The sequence below is a fragment of the Microcaecilia unicolor genome, chromosome 6, assembly GCF_901765095.1.
Source record: "Microcaecilia unicolor chromosome 6, aMicUni1.1, whole genome shotgun sequence".
Classification (NCBI taxonomy): Eukaryota; Metazoa; Chordata; class Amphibia; order Gymnophiona; family Siphonopidae; genus Microcaecilia; species Microcaecilia unicolor.
The window spans coordinates 166,331,848-166,344,682 of NC_044036.1; the positions used below are offsets into that span (position 1 = coordinate 166,331,848).

At 40.3% G+C, this 12,835-nt stretch overlaps 1 protein-coding gene across 4 annotated transcripts in view; it reads left to right on the plus strand.

Moving 5' to 3' along the window:
• The window catches only part of IQSEC1 (IQ motif and Sec7 domain 1), a 998,050-nt gene that overhangs the window by 731,852 nt on the left and 253,363 nt on the right, over positions 1-12,835 (plus strand). The gene's annotated exons all lie outside the window — the stretch shown is intronic.

A 12,835-nucleotide genomic window follows, 5' to 3' on the forward strand; every position in this document is an offset into this window, starting at 1 on the left:
TTCTGCTTGCCTGACATGAATATTGGTTAGTTTGTAGTGCTGACTCATGGTCCCTAGTTAAAGACTTGTCTAATTTAAGGCTGAAGATGAAAATTTTGAGAATTATTACACTAGAATTTGTGTTTACTCAATTTTCCAGAGCTGACCACTGGAATTTAATAGGTACCACTACCATACCATTTTGGCTTAAGTTGTCTCTCTGTGTTGCATTATGGAGAATTCTAGAATGATTCACTACCAGGCGTCCACTGAGCAATTCATGCTAGGTAAGATCACTAGCTAGCTTATTGATGACAGTGATCTGCTCTTTCTCCACAACGCCATCAAGATGACTGCAGGGTGGGAGTGCCACCAGATGTCTTAAAGGTTGCTTTCGCCCTGTCTGGTGGTGATGGTCCGCTGTGAGGTGGCCAAAAAATGACATATGCTTGCATCCATACACAACAAATTTATACTGACTGCTCAAAAAAGAGATAGATTACACAGTTTTGAGCATTAGGCAACACTATATAGCTCCGATTAGGAGTCTCTTAGTGAGATTCCCTGTACTTGAGCTGTCTGGTCATTGCCCTCTTCTTTGGTTCTCACATCAGCCTCCTGGTTTGAAGTTGGGGGATTGAGGGGGGGGGAGGTATTGGTTTAATGCCTGTTGTGGTGTGTTTGTGACTTCCTGTTTGTATTTTCATTAACACTCAATAAAAACAACGGGGATAGAGGAGATTACTTGTGGGGATGGGCAGGGTCGGGTTGAATTTCCAGCAGGGGCAGGTTAGATTCCAGCGGGAATGGATGGGGATGGGTTAGATTTTCTGTCTCTGTGCAGCTTTCTATTCTATACTTCCAGCTACCCTTTGACCCCCGGATAATGCCACAAGGGCATGCCTTTAGCACTGTATACTCCCTGTCATATTTTTATTTATTTTGTATTTCTGTTCTACTTTCCCATAAAGCTCAGGGCAGATTACAGTACTTATCAAACATTAAATACAGGGCCAGTCCTGCCACAAGATAGACTAGGAGGTCTCGCTTTTAAGTCACAAGGGCAGTCCAGAGGGGTATCCCAATCATTCCTGTGTTTGCTGAACAAATATTCAGCCGCAGCAGCAAAACCACGGCATCTCAGAAATTTTCTTCCACTATCTTTATCAAACAGAGCAGTTGCAGTCCTTATATCGATGACTCTTTGATTCCTGTCCAGAAGGACTCACTGAGAATAATGATGCATGATTTGATTAAAAACATGGTTGCCGTCTATGGTGGCTTTGTTTGAATGGCTCCTGATGATGCCAGTTGGCGAAACACTGTCTTGTGTAGAGCTGTCAGAAAAACTGCTTTGAAAATCTTCCTTGCATTTGACATTGACTATGGACATTTGCTTGATTGAGTCGTCGTTTTAAGGACTTCAGCTGCTCTGTTTGATATAGACAGTGGAAGACATTTCTGAGGAGCCGCGGTTTTTCTGCGTCTGAATATTTGTTCAGCAAACACAGGAATGATTGGGATACCCCTCTGGAGATTTTACAAAAACTATGAAATTGTTGCTACAGTCTTCCCTGCAGAAAGCATTGGTGAACATTCAGTAATTGATGTTAAATAATTCTAGCATTAGAGATTGTGTGTTGTAAAGTATTATAAAGGAGAATCAAGAGAGGATCTGTGGTGATGGGTGATTTTAAGTAATGGTTGAAGTAAATTATGTTTAACTTCAATTGTGGTTTATGGTGTATAGTTGTCTATTCTTTTTTTTTGTGATTTTCATGCACTAATGTTGCCATCAACACCACCCATTTTATAACACTAAGGGTTCACGCACTATTCCTGTGCTAACTACATAGTATACGCTAATGTAGATGCACTGTTTAGCACAGGAATGCCCACTCTCTGCCCCCCCTTACACACACCCTCAAAAAATGATTTGTTAGCATACAGTTAGCACAGGATAACCTGATTGCATCCAGCGGTATACCATTTTAAACTGGTTTAGGCACATGTTAGTGCCTAACACAGCTTAGTAAAAGGACCCCCAATTTTTACTAGGTGTAGTACAGCAAATAGTTAACAACTTATTGCCAAAGAAATAAAGCCACCCCAACTGAAAATGTAACACCAATAACAGTAAAAACAATGAAAGCAATAATCTCATTCCACAAAAAAAAATCAATTAATACCCACCCACTGTCCCTTCCCTTACAACCTTCAAAATTTGAAAAAATCAAAATCATCTAAAAACATACACATGCCCCAGTTAATAATATACAAGTAACCTAGCTCAACCCCCCCCCCCCCCAACCACTACTGTCAATTTCTATTATATTATCCAGTGTACTAGAACCAAGTACACAATAAATCCCACCTTGTAACAACCACTTCAGCACATGAGAAATCAGCTATACAAAGGGTGATGGACTTGATATACTGTACAACCAAAGCAGTTTGCATATTCAATGCAGGTACTTTCTCTGTCCCTATTGGGCTCACAATCTGCTTTTGTACCTGGGGCAATGGAAGTTTAAGTGACTTGCCTAGAGTCACAAGGACAGCAGTGGGAACTGAACCCAGTTTCCTAGCTTCTCAGCCCACAGCACTAACCATTAGGCTACTGTGAAGACCCCTTGCTAATCAGCTATTTAATCTGAGCCCTAAATAACCATATTTTAAGCTCCTTCCTAAATGTCAGATATTCCACTTCCTGCCTCAAAAATCCCAGGCAATAAATTCCACACCTTGTAATTTCCTAGCCACAACAGTACGGAAACTCAGTCTGAGACCATAACTCCTTACAAGGCACATATCTTTTCAAATAATCAAGATTGGTCCCATCCCATGTGAAGATCGAAAAGCCAGTGTGAACAATTTAAGAATAATTCTTTTGTGGATCAGCAGCCAGTGAAGAGCATCCCAGAGGTGTTAAGCATGTTCTCACCTTTTTCGATCTGAATACATTATTGAAACCATTGATCTGATTACATTATTGAAACCATTATTATTTTGCTCATGTCTTTTGGAAGCATTCTTCATTCTAAGCTTTTCTGTCAGCCTTGGGTCTCCCTTGAGGCTCAGTGAGGCAGTTGATTGGGGGGGACGCAACTGCCTTCAGCTTGGCTCTGTGAGGAACAGGGGAAGTGGAGCCTAATTAGAATTTTAAAAATTGTATTAAAATACTAGGTGTCACAATTTATTTCTTATTTAAAATAGGAAGTAAACCCAATTAGCATTAGCTGTGCTAATAGCAGCTGCTGCAGCAGCGTTTAATTTGTAACAAATGATTGCAGCTAAAGTGACTGTTTTTAAGTGCATTTTGAAGTCACCAAACTGATCACTTTGCATCTCGTAGTCTTTAGGGGTATGATTAGCCTAGACCGGTCTAATCATTTCCAAATATATTTCCATTGTATACTCATTGCTTGAGTTACTGTGACTTAAGTAGTTGCTTTAGGTTTGGTCAATCCTGTTAGCAGGTGAAAAGATCTTGGCCCGTTTGTTCAGTTAATATAATTTGCAAATTACTATCTCGCTAAATTTGATCAGCTGGTCATTTTCCAGATGGTGCCTTCCATTTCTGTAATCTGGCATTAGGACCCAAAACTCAGCCAGGCATGTGTGCAGCATATTAGATTGTAAACTGTAGTGATATGGAAGGGTGGGCTGGCAGAATGGGGATGGGAACACCATCATACCGACTGGGCAGCTGGTAGGCTGAGGCTTCCATTGTAAAATCGTTACATCCTCCTCCCAGTCAGTGGTCCCCGTGCACCAATCTGTCTTGCAGAAGTAAATTAAAAGCAGTTTTAGCATATAATTATCAGCACACTAAATGTCAGGGCAGTAAGAGACAAAGAAAAAAGAAAAGAAGGGTGAATGAACATTATGGTAAATATCTGTTCCTTGACTAATGAGCACAACAATTATTTTGAAAAGAAAAATAATGTTAAATAAAACTAAATCTCTGCCTTGGTGGTAATCGTTTTCAAAAGCACAAAATTAGTATTCATCTATTCTAGAGATTAGCAGCATAAATTACACAGAATTTGTGTTCGTATAACAAAAACGTATTGATTAGAACTGATGTAAAATACAGCAGTTGTTACAGATCAGCATTTCTGGAATGGACTAATCTTTGTTATCTCAGAACTACAGCCCATGCTTGTCTGGCTTTACAGAGGTCAAAACAGAAAAAGCTGTATTGCAGATATTTTAATGATAGAATAGAATTAGTGTTGATGCGCTGATCACGGAGAAAAGCAAGTGGAGGGTAATTCTAGTGTGTGTCTGTTTGGAGCCCATCCCCTAAAAGGGAAGCAGGTGCCCACTTTCTTTTATAGGATATTAGCATAGCAGAGCAAATACACACATGTACAGTATTTTGGGTGTAACCACATAGCAGCCATAGAACTGTTGTACATCCTTATACCTATATAACTTATAGTATTCTATAAGTTATATAAGTGGATGCACAGTCCACTCATGTGTGCATCCACCTTCCAACTACATGCCATCACGTTTAGGCAACATTTTATACAATAGTACAAAGCCAGAATATTGGCATGTAGGTGTGTACACAAAAGCATTTGATGCACATTTGAAAGTATAATCCAAATCGTAGATACGTGATGCTAGGGTCCACCTTGCCGGAGAACGTGGTGAAGGCGGTTAGCTTGGCAGAGTTTAAAAAGGGGTTAGACGGTTTCCTAAAGGACAAGTCCATAAACCACTACTAAATGGACTTGGGAAAAATCCACAATTCCAGGAATAACATGTATAGAATGTTTGTACGTTTGGGAAGCTTGCCAGGTACCCTTGGCCTGGATTGGCCACTGTCATGGACAGGATGCTGGGCTCGATGGACCCTTGGTCTTTTCCCAGTGTGGCATGTACTTATAAGAAAAAGATCTAGGTGTTGTAGACAATACACTGAAATCTTCTGCCCAGTGTGTGGCGGCAGTCAAAAAAGCAAATAGGATGCTAGGAATTATTAGGAAAAGGATGGTAAATAAGACTGAGAATACTATAATGCCTCTGTATTGCTCCATGGTGCAACATCACCTTGAGAATTGTGTTCAAATATGGTCACAAAAAAGATAGAATTAGAAAAGGTTAAAAGAAGAGCAACCAAAATGATAAAGGAGATGGAACTCCTCTCTTATGAGGAAAGGCAAAAGAGGTTAAGGCTCTTCAGCTTGGAAAAGAGATGGCTGAAGGGAGATATGCTTGAGGTCTACAAAATCCTGAATGGTATAGAAGGAGTAGAAGTGAATCAATTTGTAAAAGTACAAAAACTAAGGGACATGTTATGTGGAAATACTTTTAAAACAAATAGGAGGAAATATTTTTTCACTCAATGAATAGTTAAGCTCTGGGTCTCATTGTCAGAGGATGTGGTAAAAGCGGTTAGTGTATCTAGGTTTTTAAAAAAGTTTAGACAAGTTCCTGGAGGAAAAGTCCATAGTTTACTATTGAGATAGACATGGGGAAACCACTGCTTACCCTGGGATTGGTAGCATGGAATGTTGCTACTATTTGGGTTTCTACCAGGTACTGGTGACCTGGCTTGGCCACTGTTGGAAACAGGATACTGGACTAGATGGACCTTTGATCTGTCCCAGTATGGCTATTCTTAGGTTCTTATGTTCTTATGTTCTTATGTCTACAGTATATCCATATTCTGGTAATTTATGCACATTCTTGGCACCTAAATGTCAGTGCCTTCCTTATAAAACTATCCCCATAACTTCTAGGGACTCTGCTGCTTGTACTAGTATGCAATGCAATCAACTCTTTTTCCTAACATCTCCCTACCCCTTTAAATTCTTATGGCCTTGACAGTTATGGAATTGGAGATTTCAGAGTATCCTTGTTTTAACTGCTAATATAGGGGAAGGATTGTCTACAAGCTAAAACAGTGAGCATTTTCAGTTTCTGGTATGCCTAAAAAATTGTGATAGCTTTGGGCTGAGTTTTAGTTCCCCTTAAGCTCTAACAGTTTAAGGGATGCTTGACCTGCCTTCTTGAAGGACAAAGATTCAAACATTGAGTAGTCTTGAACCTACGATGCATTAAAGAGTAGCCCTTAATATTACAGTAAATATAAGGCTAGGGGTTTTTTCGTACATTTAGCCAAGGCTTAACATTTCTGGCCAACTTTGTTATACATTTAGGGCCAGAATTAGACAATGGCACCCAAAGTTAGGTCCCATTAAGATCCACGCTAAGAACCAATTCTATAATGGTCGCTTAGTGCTAAGCAAGCTTATAGAATAGTACTTAGTTGAGCACTTAGTGCGGATTTCTGCACCCAACTTTGGGCACAAGGACTTATGCCTGCTGTAACCTGGTATAAATGCTAATGCAGTTGGGCGCATAAATGACCCTATTCAATAACACTAGTCTAAATTTTGGGAATGCCCCTGAACCTCCCATGTCTCCTGGCCACATCCCCTTTTGAGCTGCGCACAATTTAGGCACGCCAATTAACATCAATAATTGATTGTTAACAGTTTATTAACTAGTTGGTTTGTTTCCGGATCTGGGATCTGCACCCATATTTGGTTAACCTTTATAGAATTCGGGAGTTAACAAATCTGCCCTTTTCCAAGTTTTGTGATTTTAAAATACCTTTTTCAAAAAAAATGCATACTAAGACATTCTCGATTATTTATAAGTAGTGATACTTTTACAAGATCCAGATAAAACTAATCTAAAGAAGCTGCAATATGTAAGCTTCCAATGACCCATCTGATCTCCAGATCCAGATGTGTCCTTGACTCAAACAGACCATAGAGCTAATGTAAGTGGAGGTGGAATGCGCTCAACTTCAGTATTCTCTAAGTTGTGCATGTAAGTGGGATCCCCACCTATGTCCATATATTTTGGCTGTTTTAGTGATGCTGTTTTATAAAAACACATACATACACATGAAAGGTAATTATCAAACTGCATTACAACTATAATGTCTCTTACTATTTGCTCTACTATATGTAACTATGTCATCTGTGATACTTTGTTTCATACATGGTATCAAGCTTGTGATTCTTTGTACCATACTCTATGTAACTATCCTGCTTACAATCGAACGAGAAAAACGCCCAAGTTCTGACCTAAATCGGGAGATGGACGTTTATCTCACAAAAACGAATAACGCGGTATAATCGAAAGCCGAACTTGGACGTTTTCAACTGCACTCCATCGCGAAAGCGTACAAAGTTGATGTGGGCGTGTCGAAGGCGTGGTGAAGGCGGGACTGGGGCATGGTTATCACCCGAACAGAGATGGGCGCCTTTCGCCGATAATGGAAAAAAAGTATGCGTTTGTAGGTAGAATTTAGGGCACTTTTCCTGGACCCTGTTTTTTCACGAATAAGGCCCCAAAAAGTGCCCTAAATGACCAGATTACCCCCAGAGGGAATCGGGGATGACCTCCCCTGACTCCCCCAGTGGTCACTAACCCCCTCTCACCACAAAAAATGATGTTTCACAACTTTTTATTTTCACCCTCAAATGTCATACCCACCTCCCTGGCAGCAGTATGCAGGTCCCTGGAGCAGTTGTTAGGGGGTGCAGTGGACTTCAGGCAGGTGGACCCGGGCCCATCCCCCCCTACCTGTTACAATTGTGCTGCTTAATGCTTAGTCGTCCAACCCCCCAAACCCACTGTACCCACATGTAGGTGCCCCCCTTCACCCCTTAGGGCTATAGTAATGGTGTAGACTTGTGGGCAGTGGGTTTTGAGGGGGATTTGGGGGGCTCAACACACAAGGGAAGGGTGCTATGCACCTGGGAGCTCTTTTACCTTTTTTTTTGTTTTTGTCAAAGTGCCCCCTAGGGTGCCCGGTTGGTGTCCTGCCATGTGAGGGGGACCAGTGCACTACGAATCCTGGCCCCTCCCACGAACAAATGCCTTGGATTTATTCGTTTTTGAGCTAGGCGCTTTCATTTTCCATTATCCCTGAAAAACAAAAACGCCCAGCTCACAAATTGTCGAATAAAACATGGACGTCTATTTTTTTCGAAAATACGGTTCGGTCCGCCCCTTCACGGACCCGTTCGCGGAGATAAACGCCCATGGAGATAGACGTTTTCATTCAATTATGCCCCTCCACGTGTGCTAAGTAGTCTTTGCACTAGCATTTTGAAAGTATTTCTTGGGAAATAGCCTCTAATGCATCTGAGTTTCCACATCGTTTGGAACATTTTCATAACTGCATTCATTGTTTGCTATTTGAAAGATAGATTTCTGTCAAGTGTAGGCCCTAGGACTTTCATTCTATCAGATATCGGGTGGGTGAACCCATTTAGAGTGATACTGGAGAAGGTATCCTTGCACTAGGTAGATGTGAGGATTAGGAATTTGGTTTTTATTTTTTTAAATGTTAGTTTGAATGCAAATACTCCTTGGTTTATTTTGGTTTCAATTTCTTTCGTGTCACTGTCGAAAGGGATGTAGATTGAAATATCACCAATGTAGACGAAAAGCCTTTTTTAGCTAGTATACTGGCTAATGGGGTTATTATCATGTTGAAGAGTATAGCAGGGACTGTCTCTTCATGTTCAAGTGTACAGCGCTGCGTACTTCTAGTAGCGCTATAGAAATGATAAGTAGTAGTAGTAGTATATAGGTGGTCTTTGTGGTACTCTGCATTCTGCTGTCCATGGGAGAGATAATGTGGTACCCATCAATACTTGGTAGGATCTAGAAGTCAAGAATCCCTTGAACCAATTTAGTACTTCTCCTCCAATACCAATTTTGTCCATTAGACTTACCAGGATTTTGTGATCGACCATGTCGTAGGTCAAATTGTAGGAGTAAGATTTTCCTGTCTATGCTGATCTTGCTTTTAAAGTTGGCTAGTAGTGTTATTAGTGTTGTTTCTGTGCTGTGGTTTGGCCAGAAACCAGACTGAGATTCTTGGAGTATGGAGAAGTTGTTTAGGTTTTCCATGAGCTGCTTGGCTACTAGACCTTCCATGATCTTGGTCGTCAGGGTGTAGATGCAACTGGTCTGTAGTTCGAGATTTCAGTTTTACTTTTTTGCATGATCTTTGGGATCAGAGTTAGGACTATTCTGCTCTTTTCTGTAGGGAATAATCCATTGGAAAACATATATGATGTGCAAGATCAGATTTGGTCTGTGCAGGGGCTTCTTTCATCAGGTAGTTAGGGCAGTTGTCTAGTATACAGGCTGCTGTTGAGAATATATATATTTTTTTGTTTGATTAGTGATGTTGACTGTGGGAGGAGTGAATAATGTCCAGATTTTGTCCGCTACTATATTTTCGTGTTGTGTTACCATTTCCTCTATGTATGTGTCTGGGTTTCTGTTCTCTCGTGTCAGCCCCTTCCTTAGGTCTGCAATCTTGTTCTCGAAGTATTTAGCTAGATCTTGCACGGATGGGGTTATTTCTTTCTACGATGTTACTGGAGTTCTATCAAGTAGGTTGTGTACTATTTTATAAAGGGTTTATGTGTTTCTGTAGTCTGTACCTAATTGTTCTCTGTAGTGGTTCCAGTTGGCATGTCTTATGTTTGCTTTGTAGATTCTTATTGCTTTTTTCCATTCCAGCTTTGTTTTGTCAGTTTTGTGTTTGAGCCATCTTCATTCTAGTTTTCAGGTTTTTTTTAAATCCTCATTGAACCACGGAGTTGATTTCTGCATTTCATTTTGTTTCATAATGGGGCAATTTCATCTAGTACAATTTTGCATTGTTCATCCCAGGTTGTGATAAAGTCTGCGTTTTCGATTGATAGATTTTTAATGTTGAATAGGATTTTGTCCCAGAACCCTACACCATTGATCTTGCCTCGGTTTTGTATTGGGTTGATGTTTTCTTGGGTTGTGATGAGGTTTCTTTCCAGTTTATTATTAGGTGCAATCTGTGATGATCAGACCATGGTATTTCTTCCCAACTGAGGTCTTCCATTTTTAAGGTTTGATTTGCATTAAATCTGGAGGCTAATATGTCAAGTGCATGTCCTTTTTCATGAATTTATTGTAGGAAGAGTGAAATCCCATAGTTTCAGTATTTCTTTGCATTCTTTGATGTTTTCATTTTCCATATCGTCCAGTTATTGTCCATTATTATTTGAATGCTCTTTTATACTGTCTATTGTGGTGTCATTTTCATTGTTATTTGATTGTTCTACAATGCTGTTAAATGTGTATATTTTTAACACTGTTTCATGTCAGTCCTATTACTAGGTTTCAATTTGCTTTCTCCAACTTTATTTTATTGATTGTATTTATGCTTATATTTGGTCATTTTACTATTGTTATGCTGTACACAACTTTGGGTGAATCTCTTCATAAAAGCGGTTAATAAATCCCAATAAATAAACTGCACATCCAAAAAAAAAAAAACATATGTTTAAAATATCCTGCTACTGTAGAGACCTATGAATAAGGAAAGAGTTCAGCTATTAAACAATAAAAGCCTTCTGTTTAATCGGCCTGATCACCAGGAGCATTAATGAGATTCAAAGCCTGGCACACATGCTGTTAGAAATCTGATATATCTTCTTGGATGACAAAGGCCCTGTATTCAACCCATGCAATAAGATAACTTTTCTTATGTCTCTTGTGTTTCCAAACCATAGAGGCGTGCACCCTATTATCTTACATCAATACTAACAGAACGTGTGTGAATAAGAATGATCTTATTTTAACCCCTCTTTTGTTTGGAGCCATCCCTCTAGAGATAAGGGGTTTCACCTTCAGAAGCTGCAGTGAAAATAACTCTACTGACGGCAGTGGCTGCAATCCGCTTCTGGGTATGCAAAGAGCTATAGTGGTGTGGCCAGTTTAAGGGATCACACTCTGTCACTGTGAACAAAAATAATCCATACCAGAGGATATGTATGTGTGTGTGTAATTTAACAGAGGTCTTTCATTTCATACACACCAGGGATGGGTTTGCTCCAAAACAAGAGTGAGATGACTGACTCAAAAAATCAGCAAAACAGGAAAAGGTTTTGAGAAATTATAGCAAAATCATCAGTAAATTTCACAGTCTCAGTCTTTAGTGAATATAAAGTACTTGAGTAGAAAACATACAAAATTCACTGGTAATGCAATGCTTAAACTTCTTGAGCACCACAGGAGCCAATGCAGAAAAGCTTGCATTAGAGCAGTGCAATGATAGAGCTGAGTGAATGGCTCCTAATGCAACATAATGCCAATGTTTTGCTTGCTGATGCAGTAAGCTAATCATATAGGGGCCCTTTTACTAAGCCACGTAAGTACCTATGCATGCCCAACGCGCACCAATTCCGAGTTACCGCCCGGTTACCGCGTACCCCTTGCGATAATTTCATTTTTGGCACGCATCCAAAAAATATTTTTTATTTTCTGTGTGCCGTCATTTGATGCATGCAGGTCATTACTGCCCAGTTACCGCATGAGACTTTACTGCTAAGTCAATGGCTGGCAGTAAGGTCTCAGACCCAAAATGGACGCGCGGCAATCTTCTGCAAAAATTTTAAAAAGGCCTTTTTTACAGGTGTGCTGAAAAATGATTCTGCACGCGCCCAAAACCCGAGCCTACACTACTGCAAGCCATTTTTCAGCGCACCTTAGTAAAAGGGCCCCATACAAATTTGATGTGCGCAGAACTTGTGCACTAATCTGGGAGTGTACACCGGATGCATGTACATCAGATTCGACACTAAGGGCAAGCTAATTATATTTATTTGTTTTTATTTATTTATTTATTTATTTATTTATTTATTAGGATTTATATACCGCCTTTTTGAAACAATTCACTCAAGGTGGTACTACTACTACTACTACTATTTAGCATTTCTATAGCGCTACAAGGCATACGCAGCGCTGCGCAAACATAGAAGAAAGACAGTCCCTGCTCAAAGAGCTTACAATCTAATAGACAAAAAATAAGCAAATCAAATCAATTAATGTGAACGGGAAGGAAGAGAGGAGGGTAGGTGGAGGCGAGTGGTTACAAGTGGTTACGAGTCAAAAGCAATGTTAAAGAACAAGTCAAACATAACATAAGCAATAGAGAATTACCTCTCCGCTCCCATCTCTCCCTACATTCCTCCCCGTGAACTCCGCTCACTGGACAAATCTCTCTTGTCGTCCGCCTTCTCCTCCACTGCTAACTCCAGGCTTCGCTCCTTTTCTCTCGTGGCACCTTATGCCTGGAATAGACTTCCTGGACCTATATGTCTAGCTCCATCTCTACCTGTTTTCAAATCTATGCTGAAAACCCACCTTTTCACTGCTGCTTTTGGCTCCTAGCCACAATTGCCCTCCCCTTGTCTCTTCCTCCCTTCTCACCCATTACTTCTCACCCATTACTTCCCACCCGTAACTGTCTTGTCTGTCTGTATTATTTAGATTGTAAGCTCTTTAGAGCAGGGACTGTCTCTTTGTATCAGGTGTTCAGCACTGCGTGCGTCTGGTAGCGCTATATAAATGCTAATAATAATGATAATAAAAATATTCAAACAACAATACACAGTATTATAATACCAACACAATACCAATAAAACATTTTAATAGATAGCATAGGGTATAAGCAAAGATGGAACATATAGATAGAGAAGAGGGACTAGTTAAAGAGAGTTGCAAATGAGGTCATAAAGGTGCTTGAACATTATCTTGGCTGGGGTAGCAGTGGATAAACATGTTTTGCTGTAATATGGTGTGAAGCGCACTGGGCAGGGCTGGGCGCCGCCATTTTTGAGGTGGCGCTGCTGGAAGAGGAGGGAGTGTACTATCTTCTTCCTGCAACAAATGTACATGGATGGGGAAGAGGGCCGCTAGACCTTCAAATTTGGGGCAGGGGCTTGATTTTGTTAATATGTGTCCCAGCTTGAGACCCATC